Source organism: Amblyomma americanum, chromosome 11 (assembly GCF_052857255.1).
Source record: "Amblyomma americanum isolate KBUSLIRL-KWMA chromosome 11, ASM5285725v1, whole genome shotgun sequence".
NCBI lineage: Eukaryota > Metazoa > Arthropoda > Arachnida > Ixodida > Ixodidae > Amblyomma > Amblyomma americanum.
The window spans coordinates 50,649,603-50,666,184 of NC_135507.1; the positions used below are offsets into that span (position 1 = coordinate 50,649,603).

The 16,582-nt window shown below is 47.3% G+C and overlaps 1 long non-coding RNA gene across 1 annotated transcript in view; it reads left to right on the forward strand.

Moving 5' to 3' along the window:
• Window positions 1-13,002: 13,002 nt before the first annotated feature.
• Window positions 13,003-16,582, forward strand: part of LOC144110327 (uncharacterized) — a 13,790-nt gene continuing 10,210 nt past the window's right edge. Inside the window, exon 1 of the long non-coding RNA XR_013309807.1 lies at window positions 13,003-13,111. This is a non-coding gene — a long non-coding RNA (uncharacterized LOC144110327). The remainder of the gene's footprint in view (window positions 13,112-16,582) is intronic.

The following is a 16,582-nucleotide window of genomic DNA, read 5'->3' on the forward strand; positions in this document are numbered from 1 at the left end:
TACCATTGGAAGCAGTGCGCTGACTGTAGTTGCCTTACGATTTGGAGCAGCGGTTCGCATCAAAACAATATGCGCCACTGCTCGCTGAAGAAAGCTGTCCAGGCAAGATCTCTTCTATTAAAAGACCAAGGCTCGTCACAGAAGGCTTGCTACAGCATCTTGGGCCATTTCCGCAGGGATCTTTCTACGTGAGGTTTAAGCTGTGCCGAAGAGCTGACACAAGCTTGCTACAGATTATTTTTTCACCCGTACAGGTACACGATGCGATATAGATGGCATACTCCTGCTTCTGCCAATAAAAGGGGCTATGAAACCGTATTCACCGGGAAAATTAAACCAGATGACCGATAGGTAATCCTTCACTTATCATCCCACCAGATCTTTTGAGCTAGCTTCTTGAACAGCGAAATACTGGCGATGACGGTCCTCTTCTTCCCGCCCCTTATTTCATACATTAAGCTGCCTCCCCCCCCCCTCCCCCCCCCCAAAAAAAAAAGATTGGCCATGGTTTACCTCTTGTTAAACCTGGAGTGACGCGATAGCTACAGATGGCTGAGTGGAACTTGGTCACGTGACCAACCACGGGATGAACCACGTGATCAGCCACGGCGTCGGCAGCTGCTCCGCACCACGTGACCAACCACGTGACAGCGTGGCGGCGCAGCCACGGGGTGGCTGCGCCGCCGCGCTGAAGGCTCTAAATGCTTCCGTAATGTAGCTATCGCTACAAAAGAAATTTAAAAAAAATGAGAGGTTTTGAGACTGCGCCATGCCCGTGAGCTCGTTATGCATCGACACCCGGTTTGTTTATATCTGGTGGCCGCACCCCCTTACCCGCCCGTCGGCTCAAGGACATGTGTACTTTTCAGCACTCTCGGTCCACATGGATCATGGACCTGGATCTCAAGGAACCATTTTTCCAAGTGACCCCTGTGATGGGTTTCGAACCCTACCAGTATTCCCTGTGCAGAAGCCCTCTGCTTAATGCCGGCCATGGCAGCAGTGATTCGACAGCGGGATCACGGGACTCGTCCGAAGCATGGGCCGACGCATGGGCAGCGCACGCTGGCCGCCCCTTTCGCCTTTGGTTCCGGCTGTGGCCATCCGGCAACGCCCGACGGCCCCAGGACGACTGTTCCCCAACCAGAAATATAGCCGTGACGTCATGCTTGCAGGGAATGGCAGGGTTGCGCCATCTGTCGCTTACCATGGCGTCACCGGTGCTTGTGACGTTAACACCTTAAAAAACTACTTCCAAAAACCGCCACTACCCGGAGACCAATTGACCTGGGAGTTTAAAACTCAAGGTCTTTAAAAATTGATAATATTTTGCAGGCTCTGTTCCAGGGTCTCATGCAGAGTGTTAATGTTCATGAGCTCTTCTTGTACACATTGAGCACATTTACCAGCCGTCTCGACAATCGTTCCCTAGCTGCGTAAACGCGAACTTCACCCAGAGCTCTGCTTATTTTGAAGCACTAACCTGAATAAACGTGTTCTGCATGCAAATTTATAGAGGTCTACAACGACAACTCCATATAACGAAGCGTTTCTTGAGTGCGGTGCTTATTGTACGCTTTTAGACATCGCGCAAAAGCAAGCAGAGTAGAGGGCTCTTTCGGCGCTAGCGCGAACGTTAGGCTCTAGGACCTGGGGGGGGGGGGGGGGTGAACGGTGCCTCTTACAACTGCGCAACTACTTCACGAAGGCAATTCACTTGCAGTTTAATTCTTGTGACTTTGAACTCCATGCGGGGCACATAATTATCCTGCGGGGGAGAATTTTTTTTATCTTTCAAATTTGTCTGAAAAGCATCCTAAAAATTGACTGCAAAAATGGCAAGTTTCTACTTTAATTGTGAAATTTCTACTTGCTGCTTATGCGTCCGCATTTTAACCTAATAATACTTTCAGGATCAGTGTTGTAAGTTTGCGAGTCATTTGTTTGTTATGAAGTAGTTATGTAAGCGCATCAGGGCATTGAGTCCTATGTGCCATTTAGTTTTGGTTTCCGTTTTAGTGGATTCTCTTGTGACCTGTCTGTGCCGATGTGTACTATGTAATTGGATTAATAGTGTCACGTGACTGAAGTATATATATATATATATATATATATATATATATATATATATATATATATATATATATATATATATATATATATATATATATATATATATATATATATATATATATATGCATAGCGAATCCCGCATCCTCGTCTAATAAAGGCTCTTTGGTCTCGCGTCTACCATTCAACCCGGAGCCTCGCCTCTGTAACCTCACTTCGCGCCCCACCACACATTGTAGCTACACGCATGCTTGCAAAACAAGTAAATAAGAAGACACGCTAACTCTAGCCATACCATAGATAACGGAAAAAAACTTTGTTATCTATTTTGTGTTTTTATGAGCAGGCCATCGCGTGTGTCGCGTGTTTCTACGTATGAATTTTTAGATCCCAGCGCATTATGCTTCGTTCATATTCCTCGGCCGCTGCTCATTGCATGCGAGGAATGTTGCAATGTTCAGTTTGCGTCCACAATGTTAACTCTTTCCTTGCCGCACCCACTGAGCATCGCTAGCCCGCTAGCACCGAATGCGTGACCGCTATAGCAAACATTTTCATTCCTTTACAGGTGTTGTCAACGTATGAATGGTCAGGACACAAGAGTACAAACGTGAAATTTAAAGCGCGCTGATGGAAAAGCCTAGGAAACCGCTCTGTCCATTTTTTGTGCAACTTCATCTAGGAGGAATTGAACGGAGCCTTTAGGGGCCATGCACTGGCCACTGAAACTAGCTTAACTCACAGGTGGAACGATTAAATGAGCAGGTTTCAGTTTAAATCAGCACATGCGCCGCTCACAACCCGAGTGCCGCTTTTTCAAGACAGCTACTGAGCGGCGTCGGAAAACTACAGAACTGGCTCTTACCACGGAGGTGGCTCTGAGGTTTGAGCTGGGACAGCGTTGGCGGCGCCCTTGAAAATGAATCTGACCGCCGGGCTTCGGACCTCGTCGTCTTCTTAGTGCACTCCTATCTCGTCATCGAAGTCATGTGCCCACAATTCCCTTCTGCCTTGCCTTTGTCGCAACATCTACATTTTCCCTTTAGTGCAGGAGTACTGAGATTTGATAACAATCATAGTCAAAGAGCACAACTGAGTGAAAAAAAGAAACACCAGCGCTTACTCACAACTAAGCGTTTATCGGGAAGAAAAAAAAAACAATTTATACACGAAAGAGCAAAAACGCTACCGCACAATGTGTCTGCTGAATGGGGCCGCATGAAAAATCAAAAACAAAAAAATGGAGTGGACACTTAAGTCCCGCCTTTAAGGATATGGCGCGATAGCGTTAGTGAGTTAATGCCCCTATATGGGGAATTGCACAATGGTGCCCTGCGCCCCCGGTGGGTCTTGTTCGTCTAAGTTTTTCTTCGCAAGCAACCTCTTGTGATCAATCATAAATTTAGCTGACACCTGCCAGTGTGTTTAGTTTTCTCACAGTCAACTGGGCAGTTGTTTCTGGTGACCTGACAAGGTCACGTGACCTAGGTTGCCCTCCTAGTTTGCTCCTCCCGGGGGTAGGTGCCAGGAGCAACGTGTTCATTGCCCACAATGCCGACGCCGGATTTTCTGCGTAACGGGGCCTCTAACGCTATCGCGTTAATATGGCGACAAAGAAAAATGACGCAACGCGAATATATGCACCCATTGCATGGGGGACGTTCGCACCTATTCTTCTCCGGCTCTAGTATGGAACCAACCCCCCCCCCCCCCCTTTACAAAAATAGTCTGTAGAGAGTCTATAGACTCCTTATACACTCTGTTGCCTTGCTATAGATATTTATTTTTTTCTATTCATATTCTATAGACTGTCTATAGACGAAAGACTACTAAAAGTGTATGGGCATAAATCTATAGATTGTCTGTAGGCTGTCTATAAAATTTGTATTGCCTATAGACAGCTTTCTAGGGATTGTCTATAGATAATCTATAGAGTTTATCGACAGAAGTCTACGGACAGTGTATAGACTGCCTAAAAAATTTTTCTAAGGGCCCTTCCAAAGCCTAGGCGGACGCTGAAGCCAATAGGCCAACCTGTCGCCTCCCGCGCTCTCTTCCTCTGCCGTTTGGCACTTTCCCTCTTCCATTTCTCCTCTAAAAGAGGAGAGGAGCAGTTCCTTTCTCCACTTTGACACCTGCCAACCTAGGTAGGTGTCAGGTGGCGCTGCGGTCGCCGACGGCGGTTGCTTGAACCTCAGGAACGAGATAAATATAACAAATGAGCTCAAACTTTACACAAACTTGGTAATCCGGTTACGTATCGTTAAGTAGTGTTCTCTCACCAAAGAGAACTGGTTTTCAAATACTGCGAAGGGCACGCAGAGCCCGCTGTGCTCATTCGCCGCACAAGCAAGCGACGCGAGGGATGACTCCCCAGCGCAGCGGCCGCTTTCCTCCCTACCTTGAGTCTCGCTTTATTGAGTTTATCAAAGGGTATTCTCGCACGTAGGCAAGCCATAGAATCGACCGACACGACAAATGACTTAATGTCCAGCTGGCCTAAGTGACCGCTCTGTTGTGAGCCTCTACCTGCTTCGTTGTCTTCTGATCTATAATATTACTCGAGGCTATCGTGATACTCCGATAAAAGGCTGATGACCTGAGGGATGCGTTTAGCGCATGCCGAAAAAAAAGGATAGAACAGAACAATCCGGCCATCACAATGAATGAGATGATCTGGTTAATTCTCGATCCTGGAGCTTGATTAGCATTCGGTTTTGGACTCCACATGGTGACAGCAGGAGCTTAGTATTGACTGTTTTAAGTGATTGTGCTTTCAGCCATGCAGATCAGCCAGATGTAAGGTATGTGCCTGCTTCGTGGTCCACATTCAGCATTTAAGTGTCGCTATGCGGTGGACCAATTGCCGGCAGAATCCGGAAGGCTAACCCCACCAGCCTCAGCCTCTCCTTAGCATTTGTCGCGAACCGAAGGCTAAGGCCTGTGCACGCAAAAAAACGGCAAGCGCGGAAGAGTGCTTCGTAGGGGCGGGGTCTTTGCCTCGCCGTGTCGAGCGTTAGGGTTGGGGCGGATCGCCGGCTCTGGCCGGCTCAGGTCGATCTGCGGTGAAACCGAGTGGCGAGATCCAGGAACTCTTGGCTTACGTCAAAAGCGGACGGAAGGTAGCCAAGCTAAAGAGTTGGCATGAAAATGAACGGCAGCGCCTTCACCAAAAGATAGCGTAGTGGCAAGCCTTAGAACAAACGTAATGTCTGCCAAAAGTAACCGGGCAACGGTGGTTTCTTTCTTAGTCGCGTCGCGAAGCACTTATTGCAGCTCTTAAGCTTCGAATCTGTGTAAAGTAAGGCGAGCCCTTGTCCTCACGTTCTGACACATTTAGGCCTTTAAGGGTGCGGTAAATGTTACATTATACGCTTGAGAAGCAAAAACCTGTTGCTCGGTTAGTTTTGGCAAAGGGATACGTCATACGATGACGCATAGTTCGGTGGCCAGCGTGCCTAGCGCGAGGACTCCGTCCTAGTGGTCGTTCGTCTTTTGAGACATGACACGTACCTACAATCGTGGATTGGCCTAGATTTTGTTATGAATGACATATAAATTAATTGACATTAATGGAATGTAAAAGCGGGAATTATGCGCAAAGCGCCACTGCCCGCTTTGTCGTCTTCTGGTATAAAATAATGTATTTACTGGCGCATCATAAGCACGCAAGCTATTTGAGCACGAAGGGATAGGAAGATGAAGCACAAAACCTAGCTCGAGGAAGATTCAGAAGAAGTTGTTTTCTCGATAGGCTGGCCGCACTGTCCGCTCTCGTGCTACATTTCTCCCGAAGCCTTTCTCTACTCAGACGTTAACGGCCACTCGACGCAAGGCCTTGAGGAGGAACCTCTGGTGCCATGACGAAGAGGGAGAGGGGTGGCTGGGAGGAAGATCCCGGCGCCAGCACAAGTCGCCTACTCCTAACGCCGGAGCGTCCTCCCAAGCCGCGGGTGTACGACCGTAAGAGTGAACGGCAACAGTCTCGGTCGGGCAGCGAGGCAGGAAGCGCCGACCACTCGCGACGCGAGAACGACGAGACCACTTCCCCGCGCCGCGCGGATCGATCGAACAACTGGAGGAAGACCTCAGATGAAGGCGCGGATGAAGAACGGGGTAATCGACAGAGCCCGGCTAAGCCAGGATCGAAAAAGACCGACAAGACCCCTCTGAGCCCCAAAATGAAACAGCAGCTTGAAAAAGGAGGCGACCGCCAGAAGAGCATTAACTCATACCATGACGCGCGGGGTGCTGCTTCACCGGCTGCCGACGGAACACCAGACCCCCGACAAGAAGACAAGAAAGCCTCTGTGTCAGGCAGCCCAGCGAAATCCGCCGGCAAAGTCACGGACGGTGCCAAAAAAGAGCCGGCCCTCAAGAAGGTTCCTTCACTCGGCAAATCTAAACCTACTGGACTTGACTCGAGAAAGAAAAGCAGCCCTTCAGAATCGCCACCGAAGAAATCGAAGAGGTCGTCCCCTGCCACACCCGAGGTCGAGAGGGACGAAGACGAAGCGGGCGAGAACCAACAGCCGCAGCTCATTGGTGGATGGCTGAACATTCTGGTATGTGTCGAGCACTCATTCCTAGCTGCATTTAATAATGTCTACTTGTGGGACGAAATCGCCTGCCTCCATTGCTGCTTCTGCCGTCGGCTGTACCAGGCGTCAGCTTTACCGTAGGACGTGGGGAGAGTAGCAGCATAGTAGTTCAGGCGTTTTATGCACACAACCGGACGCTTACTCGGTGCGGCAGAAAATATCAAGCCCATTAAAAGTACTGGATATTGATCTGCGCGTCTTCTGCAACTTTCTCATAATTATTACAGTACTCCTACAATTGGACACACTGCTACGTATCACTATAGCCTATTGATTTTTTTTACATATTTATCATCACTGACAACCATCACTTTGTTGCTCCACAAACTATTAGGCAGACTAAGAAACTTTTTTCTGAGTTCACATTCCCATAGATTAAGGCCAGATATACAAAAACTTTGCGCATCCTCGCAGACTGCCATCTTGGAGAGTGATTTAATCCTATCGTAAATTTCGCGAGCCTGGTTTGCGTGTGTACTTCTGACAGAGTGGAAAGATCCCGAATGCACCGCAGCTACAATCCTCTCGAAGTCCAGGATGAAACACTTCTCCCATGATACATTTGCAGCGCGGTGCACCCAGCGCTCCCCCTGAAGAGCACCCAGGCGGAGAAGGCGGAGATGCGGGCAACCATACTGGCTCCAAGGTGAGTGGCTAGAAACCTACGTCCTCCAGTAGCCCTGCCAAGAGCGACCTCACGGCGAGAGAGAGAGAGAGAGATACAATTTTAATGAAACACCTGTCAATGAACACCAGGAGAGAAGTCCATCTCACCCGTCGCCCCTAGTCGTCGGCCGGAATCCCTTGGAACACAGCAGCAGCAAGGGCTTGACTGATGATGTCCTGCTGGACGTTAGGGTCTGGGCTGCAGAGCAAAGCCTCCCAGGATTCTAGAGTGCGCGAGCTATCATACCTAGTCGGACATGTCCACACTATGTGGACCAAAGCTGCTTCCTCGCCGCAAAATTTGCCCTGTGATCTGAAGACTTCAGGGTGCCACATGCTGTAGAGTGGGAAAGAAAAAAAATTGCCGGTGGTTTAGCTCTGGTTAAACCTGGAGTGACGCGATAGCTACAGCTTGCGGAGTGGAACTTGCTCAGCTGAATTGCAAAGTCATCCTTTCGCCGCTCCGTTTCGCTGGACGTTCCTTATTCATCTCCGTCCCATTTGTCACGGCGCATGCGCACAGCTGTGGCAGCTCGATTTCGCCGGTGCGCCGCGCCGCCGGCAGCAGCAGCTGCTCCGCACCACGTGGCTGGTCACGTAACCAACCAGGTGACTAACCACGTGATCAGCCGCGCCGCCGGCAGCTGCTCCGCACCACGTGACCAACCACGTGGCAGCATGGCGGCGCAGCCATGGGGTGACGGTGCCACCACGATGAAGGTTCGAAATGCTACCGTAATGTAGCTATCGCTACAAAAAAATTGTGCAGCCCGTCTACAACGCGAGATCAGGTATCACTGTTGAATACAATACGGCTTTTTGGCGGGCTAGTTGTCAGCACCCCGTCGATCCCACTGAGCAAGGAGGAACTTGCTTACCTGGATGACCACTTTCGTCCATGTTGACTCTTCGGTCTTTCATTCCCTTCCGTCACCCTTACTGTACAACATGATGTACCATTGTTTCTTGTTTCTCTCTCTCTTTTTAGGTGTGAATGTCAGTTCCCTATTCACTCACAGTTTCGAACTTCGTTTTCATACGCCATCTGACACGTTAAAGTTGATCTTCGTGCTCTGTATCAGCTGATAGTAGCGCGACTGGCAGTTTTGTTTCTGTTTTGTGTGACCTTAAACCATTATTGTCCGACAATTAACCTCAGTTGTTAGTTAACCACCTGTGCTGTCGTGTCATGCCGTTGTCTTTTGCGCTGCTTCCTACACTTGAACACCTATCGACTTGGATCGGCTTATTTAGCTTTTCATGAATCTATACACATGCACCGCCGAGCTCCAACCCTCCTCCGTTTCCACTCACCCCTTAAAGTCAAAAGTGACACAGTCGCGCCCTCCTACGTTGAAATCAACTGACAGGTCTGCGACTCGCAGGCAGAGAGAAAGCGGCAGGCGGCTCAAGAGGCGCGTGGCCAGCAGCACAGCGGCTCCCTGTCCTCCTGCGAGCATCCCTACGACACACCGCTCAGCGTGCATACGAGGGACCTGGAGAGCGAGACGGTAAGGGTTAATTACCATCCTTAATCGGCATGTATATCAGGGACTCTCAAAGGCCTTTTTGAGTGGGATGGCACTCGATGGCACTTTCGCCCTTCGAACTTTGTCAAATCTTCTTGCAAACCATCTCTGTGCTACGGACATCCGGGAACTTGAGGAGTTGGTGCGCAGTGTAGTTCCTGAACGCCCTTTTGAAAGTCAACTCCTGCTGAGACAATGAGTGAGGAAGCTTGGAAAATACACGGTGAATAAATACAGCGTCGTTACCATCCTGTTCTGTGGAACCGTCGTGGTATCATATGTCGGTCATTAGACATACAGGGCTGTTCCCTGGCTGTCGGCGATGTTAAACCACAAAGTGTCAGCAGTCCTCCTGGACAGAATGTACCTGCAATGGTGATGCCATCTGGCCCTCCTCTCCTCACACTCATCCTAGAACCACTCCCTGTGATTTCTTCGCAGGCAGTGATCGCCGAAGTCGTGATACCTGTAGGGATGAAGCTAGCAGTTTTGAGGTTTGGAGCAACTTGGTTCGATTTTGCGACGAATATCAAGCACTCAGACAGACCGCTAGTGTTGGATTTATTTCCTCAGTGCCTGTGCCATAGTCGCATGGCAGACTCTCGAATGAGTGTGACATCTATCGGAGAGCTGCTTTCAAATCCGTTGACTAGACAGTCACGTGATCCGTGTCATTGGCGCGGTCTTCGTGGTCATGCCGGGGAGAGAATTTTACGGCGGTACCTGCGGCCGTAGAAGAAACGTGCGCTGACGTCGCACAGTACGCGGGCCTCTATAATTTCGATGGAGGCGACATTCTAGAGGCCCGTGTACTGTGCGATGTCAGTGCACGTTAAAGAACCCCAGGTGGCCTAAATTTCCGGAGACCTTCACCACGGCGTCCCTCATAGCCTGAGTCGCTTTGGGACATTAAACCTCCATAAACCATAAACCATCATAGCAGAAATTAGGAAAGTGGCAGTCTTAGAGCACAAAACCACTTTGTCGTCTTTAATCGGTTTGGAATGGCTTGACTCAAAGACCAGGCATGACTTTGCTAGGCGATGCAGCCAGCAAAGATGGTCAGACGTAGCCAATAGTGCCACGTCAACAAAACGCTGCTTATTGTCTGCAGGGACGCCTATCGTGAGTTTTAAACCACGGGAGCACTCCCTCGAAATTTTGGATAGCCGCAAACTTATATAAGCGGTTAGAACCTACCACCAATATCAGATAATCGTCAGTGCATGTGAACGGCTTTAGAAACAATCCTCCTGATCACCATGCCCCCTTCCCATCGATGTCACTAAAGATATTGCTGAGCACGCGTGCAACCCTCGGCCGAATGTACACACTCACGTTTCTGTACTAAGAAAGGACCGTTACACCCGATTACCGCCTGCTTCAAGAAAAAGACAAGGCTGGGCAAAATGTATAAATGGAAACCAAACATCTGCTTATTAAGGCAATCGGATCATTAACATCTTTGGTGCACACTCTCTTGCCTACTACCATGATGTTTTTCATGTGGCAACCACGAAAACTTATCTTCAGCGTCAATCAACAAAACTGCACCTTCCAGGATTTTCATTCATCATCACATCAAAAAAAAATTTCATTTGAGAACAAAAAGTTTTCTGTCACTTTCAGGGTAAAGTAATGGTTCCAAATACCCAGCAACAATCATTTGCCTTCATGAGCTTATGTGGTGTGTCTGTTGTACCGTTTTCAGAAATCTCCCTTGTTACCCGACATCCAGGATATTCGGGTGTAACTTCGTTTCTTTGCACATAAAGCTGGAGTGTGTATTAGGTCGAGGGTTCCATCTTTGCTTACTAATATCTCCTTTAGTGGTATCGATAGGAAGGTTGCACGATGCCGTGGAGGACTATTTATTGCTGAGGGCTTTCAGGAACGTGCACAATTATCTGATCTTGGCGGAATGTTCTAACCCTTCGAATAATATCGCGGCGGTCCTCAAGATTTTAAGTAGTGCGCTCATGGTTTAAAATTCCCAACAGATATTCATATTGACAATGAACTGCGTTTCCTTGCCATGTCTCGGGGGGCAATGTCGCACTATCTTTGCTGGCTCTTTCACCATCGCACTGTTAAGCTGCTTCAAGGCTACGAGTCAAGCCATCCCAAATTGCTTAAAAACGGCATGGTGGTTTCGTGAATTAAGACTGACTTCTAGTGCCTGCCACCGCCTCACTGCAGAATATTAAGCGTATAGGAGGTTGCCAATGTAAAAAAAAACTGGTTTCTCTGAACACATCGCTTTCAGCGCAGGTGGCTAAGTCTTCTGGTAGGCTGTCAGAGGCCAACAGACGGGGTCAGGACGGTAGTCAGTACCATAGGCAGGCTTTCATGCACTGTGTCCACAGGCTTTCCCGTGGTTTGAGAGCTTGGCTGAGAAATTCGACGTTAGGGTTATTTTTTGGGCTCCATTAAAGCTCGCTGCATTTTGCTCCGAGCTCGGCAGAACTTTAGCGGCCGGTGGCCACATAAACGGGAAGGCAGCACAACAAAACACGTCTCGCCCCTCATCGTAAATAGAAAGTGCGTTGTTTACAGAGTGCCGTTATCATGCGGTAATTTATACAACGGGCAACTTGACTGTTTTGTGAACGTGCGGCATTTTGAGCGTGCAAATTTACACGACGGTGCTTCTCTTCACAGCATTTTAGAGCACTGCCGAAAATGTGCATGACACTCTTTCTGAGCACTACTATTCTGTTTCTTCATCAGGAACAGGTAACCCCTGAGAAAGTGGAAGCCTTTTTATTAAAAAAAATATGCTAACTGATACGTCAGCCTTCAGCGAACCTGTCAGATAAAGAATTCCGTAACCTTTGTAATTCCGTGTTTTTTATGCCAGGCGTTTAAATTTGTCGCCACGCGATCGCTATATCCATTGTCAACGTTGGTTTCTCTGCATGTATTCCTCCGAATTTTTTATACCTTGAGCTCGGCGCATGATAGCCTTAGTTGCTTATGCGCCATTAAACCCAACACAACACTCCTCCACATTTTCATCAAATAATGAGCTGTTTGTCAGCGCGCGTGGTGGCTTCCTTTGAGTGTCCCGCGTAGTTTGCTCTCTTTCTTCATCAAAAGCATATGAAATCGCAATACGAAAAGATAATAAATGTGTGCAAGGCTTCCGCAAGAATTACACCAGCGCAATAATGTGAAACGTTTAGAAAGCGAGCGTTAAGTGAAAAAGAGGAGCAGGAATGAAGCCAGAGCTTGCACCAGACGGGGTTCGTGCGAGGCTACTCATACAAGCAGAACGATCAGATTGTCAAGCGGCAATAACGAATGTCAATCAAAGAACGCAAGCGCTTGCGCTGCATGCTGCTCAGTGCGATCAATAGAATGTGAAAAGTGCGATTCAAGAAATCTTCTAGGCCTGTTTGCGTAGAATCAATTCTTGTGCGGCTTATCGACGTCTCACCCTACAACTCTCAATTCAAACCGGCAATAATATAAGTTATATATTCTCCTGCCTAGGTGTTTTCTATATTTGTATCCCGCCATTTTATTACTTTGCGCTCCTCGTAAATTTTCCGCTAGGTATCATAATTCAAAAAGCAGCAAACATTATGTACTATAAGCCAATATCAATCTAACGGTTTGCGATAACAACAGACATCCTATCTTTTGTGCCAAATTTTTTCGAGCGTTGCATGGCTGGTCTCACCAAAGAGAGTCGCTCCACCGCAAGGAGTGACTCACTTTCGGCAAACGCAGTACTAGGGCTTCGAGACGATATCACGTAATTAAGCCTAAAGTTAACCTGTTCTCATCCCAAAAGCCCTGCAAGAAATCCTTTATCGCTGGTAAAAAACTTAAATTATTTTTTAACCGGGTGAATTATGCCGCGAAATATAGTTTTATGCGCCAATAAGCAGTAGGAGCGCTAAATGCTTAGTCCAAAAAAATCTTTTTTTTTTCTCCCAGACAAACACCCTAATGACATCTCTTGTCATATTAACACTGCTTGTGTTGCAGCTTGTGCAGGAAGACGGCGGCTCTGACGTGGAAGAGGCCGAGGGCTGGTGGTGGTGGTGCACCTGCTCCAACGTGTGGCTGGGCGGCATCGTGTTCTCCATCGTGGTGGTGCTGCCCCTCGTATTCATTTTGATGGGCTACAAGGGACGCATCTCCCCACACGCGGGGCCCGACAGCAACGCGTCGGAGGAGAGCAACCCGTGGGACGCTGTGACGCCTCGCAAGCCACGAGAGCCGACGATCGCTCCGGTACGAAGCGACGAGTGCTTTCCTTTGCAAGCGTCTGCTTCAGGCGGGAATGAATCCATGCTGGGGCTGTATTTCGAACAGTTTAATTCCGCTTTGATTTCGTCTCTTGCCGACGTGAGTCATGAAGTAAATAGCAGGATGCGGCGTAAAGAACGTCCGATTATAGGCACTGCCGGACTGCAGTGCTGTGTCCGTGAGAGCATTCCGCTGGCATCTATGGAGGCTAGTGCCGTGCGCCAAGCATCGAGCAAAAACCCGGTCTCTCGGACATGTCGCGGCTTGCAGCATTACTCATCCGATTCGCCCCGGCGGATTCGACGTACCCCCCCCCCCCCCCCCCCTCTCTTCGCAAGCACCGGCTCGAGACTGAACCGACGCTTCGCCGGCATCCCCTTTCCGGCAGCAAACTGAACGGCTGAGCCCTCTCGTCCATTCGTCCAATTCAAACGGCGACCCCCGGCGTTTCCTGATTGGTCGATTTGTAGTGCTGGCTGCTGCAACGGTTCCCGAGGCTATAAAAACCTGGTCGTGCTGAGCCGGAACCGCAGACGATGAGAACGAGTGAGAGCGTAGCACCATGGCAGCATTTATTTCATAGCAGCATTTAATAACGTTCACCCTTCAATTTCATTTACGGAGTCATACTCGATGTCAACCATAAATTTTTATTGGACGTAGCAGTGGATTTGTATAGCACCATACTCACAACTAAGCTTTATAGAAACCGACCGACAGCCATCAATACTTTCATTTCCAATGTAGCCGTGCGAGGCACTGCAAGACTAGTATCCCATACAGCCAAACACTTCGCTTTAAAAATATTTTCTCAGACGATTCCGATTTTGCTGACAACTGCGGAAATCTGCGAAATGCTGTTACAAGACAAATGTACCCACCACAAATTTTTGACGACGAAATAAAACGCGCAGATGCAATGGAACGCAAGGAAATCCTTCGTTCAGATAAACACGTAGAACGACCATCAAACACCACTTTAGTGCTAACCCATTGTGCGTCAATGCCCAGTGTTAACGGCATCCTCAGGAAACATCGTAATATTCTTATGCACAGCAGCCGCCCGACGCCAATCTTTCCATAGCCACCCAGCGTAGCATACCGTAGGTCACGGAACCTGCGCGACATGCTAACGTCATCAAACACAACTAACCCCTCTCCAACTGTCTGCCGCCCTTGCAAAAAACCGCGTTGTAAGGTATGCACTCATGTGACCACTACCGCATTGGCAAGAAGTACTGGGTCAGACTTTTACTGTAAAATAAAATGAAATTTCACTTGCAACAGCAGCTATGTTTTCTATCTGCTCGAATGCGGTGTGTGTAAGCTGCAGTGCATCGGAAAGACTGAACTACCCTTCAGGTTGGCATTCAATAACCACCGATCACATGCCAATACCCTTCCTAACCTTCCGCTCTCAAGACATGTCGCGACTTCCGGAAACTCGTTTGATAACATCACAACCACAATACCTGAATCTGGCTTCAAATCTCAATAACAGAGAGGTTCGAGAATCCTTCCTAATTTGCAAATTCCAAGCGCTGACCTCTGGTTTGAATGAAAACCCAGGGGAAATATCTTTTCTCTCAAAGTAGCGAAAATTCTATTCACGGAAGTTTACGTGATCGTCCTTATGGCTTCTGATGCTCAGGCATTTAACGCAGAGCATTTTTACGACGACCGGTGTGATCCAACATCACACGATTATATTGTATAGTGACGCAGCGAACGCAGCACGTGTTGATGATTGCCGTTTTTTTGTGCCCGATTTCTTGCGCTATCCATGCAGTACTGTTTAGCATGTTTGAACAAGCTCGTCTTTCTCCTTTGCTCCTTTTTTCCCATCTCGAAGGTGCATGGCTCGAGCACAACACGTGTCAATTCGTAGAATACTTGTGTCCTGTATCACCTATGCCCGTGTACCTTTTTATGTTTAATGTCATTTTTTATCAGATGACGAATTGGCTGGCCACGTGTTTATGTGCCATGCCTTTAACGCCGCATTGCGTCTTGATTATTCATTTCAGCGTGCCCCAGCGCTAATTTTGTATCGTATATTAACTTGCGGCGAGCACGCGTAAACTTCGAAAGTCTGTAAGCCTCGTCACTTACTACGTCACGCGCTTTTATTACGTTGTCATTAGATATTATTAGCTGGACACATGTCTTAGTACAGGTATTTAAGGAGCATGCACGGATGCTTTGAGATACATATATATATATATATATATATATATATGTATATATATATATATATATATATATATATATATATATATATATATATATATATATATAATGCACCGGCGGCATAGTTGTATTTTCTTCTGCTTTATAATTATTCCTATTTCACTGACATGAATCAAATTATTATTGTCCCATTGCTCAGCGCCACAAATTTTAAAAAATGAAAAATTCCTCTATGCATCTTGGTTTCGGTGGCTGTTGGCTACCTTCGTATGTTTGTCAAACGAGCCTCTCATTTCACTTCCCTTGTCTCCTTTATATATATATATATATATATATATATATATATATATATATATATATATATATATATATATATGAAGGAAGCCAACAGTCACCGAAACCAAGGTGCATTGGGGAATGTTTTTTTTATAATTAATAGTGCGGATTAGTGGGAGAAAAATACTTCAATTAAGCTTTGATTTTTAAAGAAAACTACTTATAAAGCAGCAGAAAAAACAACCATGCCGCCGGTGGGATCCGAACCCACGACCTCCGAATATCGCGTCCGGTGCTCTTACGAACTGAGCTACGGCGACGGCTGTCCAATCTGCTGCTCTCGTGGGTATTCATGTTTATTGCGTGTAAGCGAACCTTGAGAGTGTTCACCAGCGCTACCCTCGCCCATAGCGGCGGACGTAGCACGTCCTGTATTACCGCGAGTGTGACAGGGAACGTCATCTAACGGCGAGGGCGGACACTGTGCTAGAGCCCTCTTATGCTACCTATGGCATCAAGACTGCGAGAACCGAGACCTCCGTTAAGCTATTAGCAGACACGTTAAGGGAAATGAGGGGCTCGTTTGACAAATACATGAAGGAAGCCAACTGTCACCGAAACCAAGGTGCATTGCGAAAATTTTTTTTTATAATTAATAGTGCGGATTAGTGGGAGAAAAATACTTCAATTAAGCTTTGATTTAAAAAAAAAACTACTTATAAAGCAGCAGAATAAACAACCATGCCGCCGGTGGGATCCGAACCCACGACCTCGGAATATCGCGTCCGGTGCTCATATATATATATATATATATATATATATATATATATATATATATATATATATATATATATATATATATATATATATATATATATATATATATAACTAAACCTCAAAAAGAGCCAGAATTTTAATAGAATTAAGTGGCAAATATTCCAGACTTGAGATGATGGCATCTCCAAGCGTTTCATGCCCTTATTAGTTTTC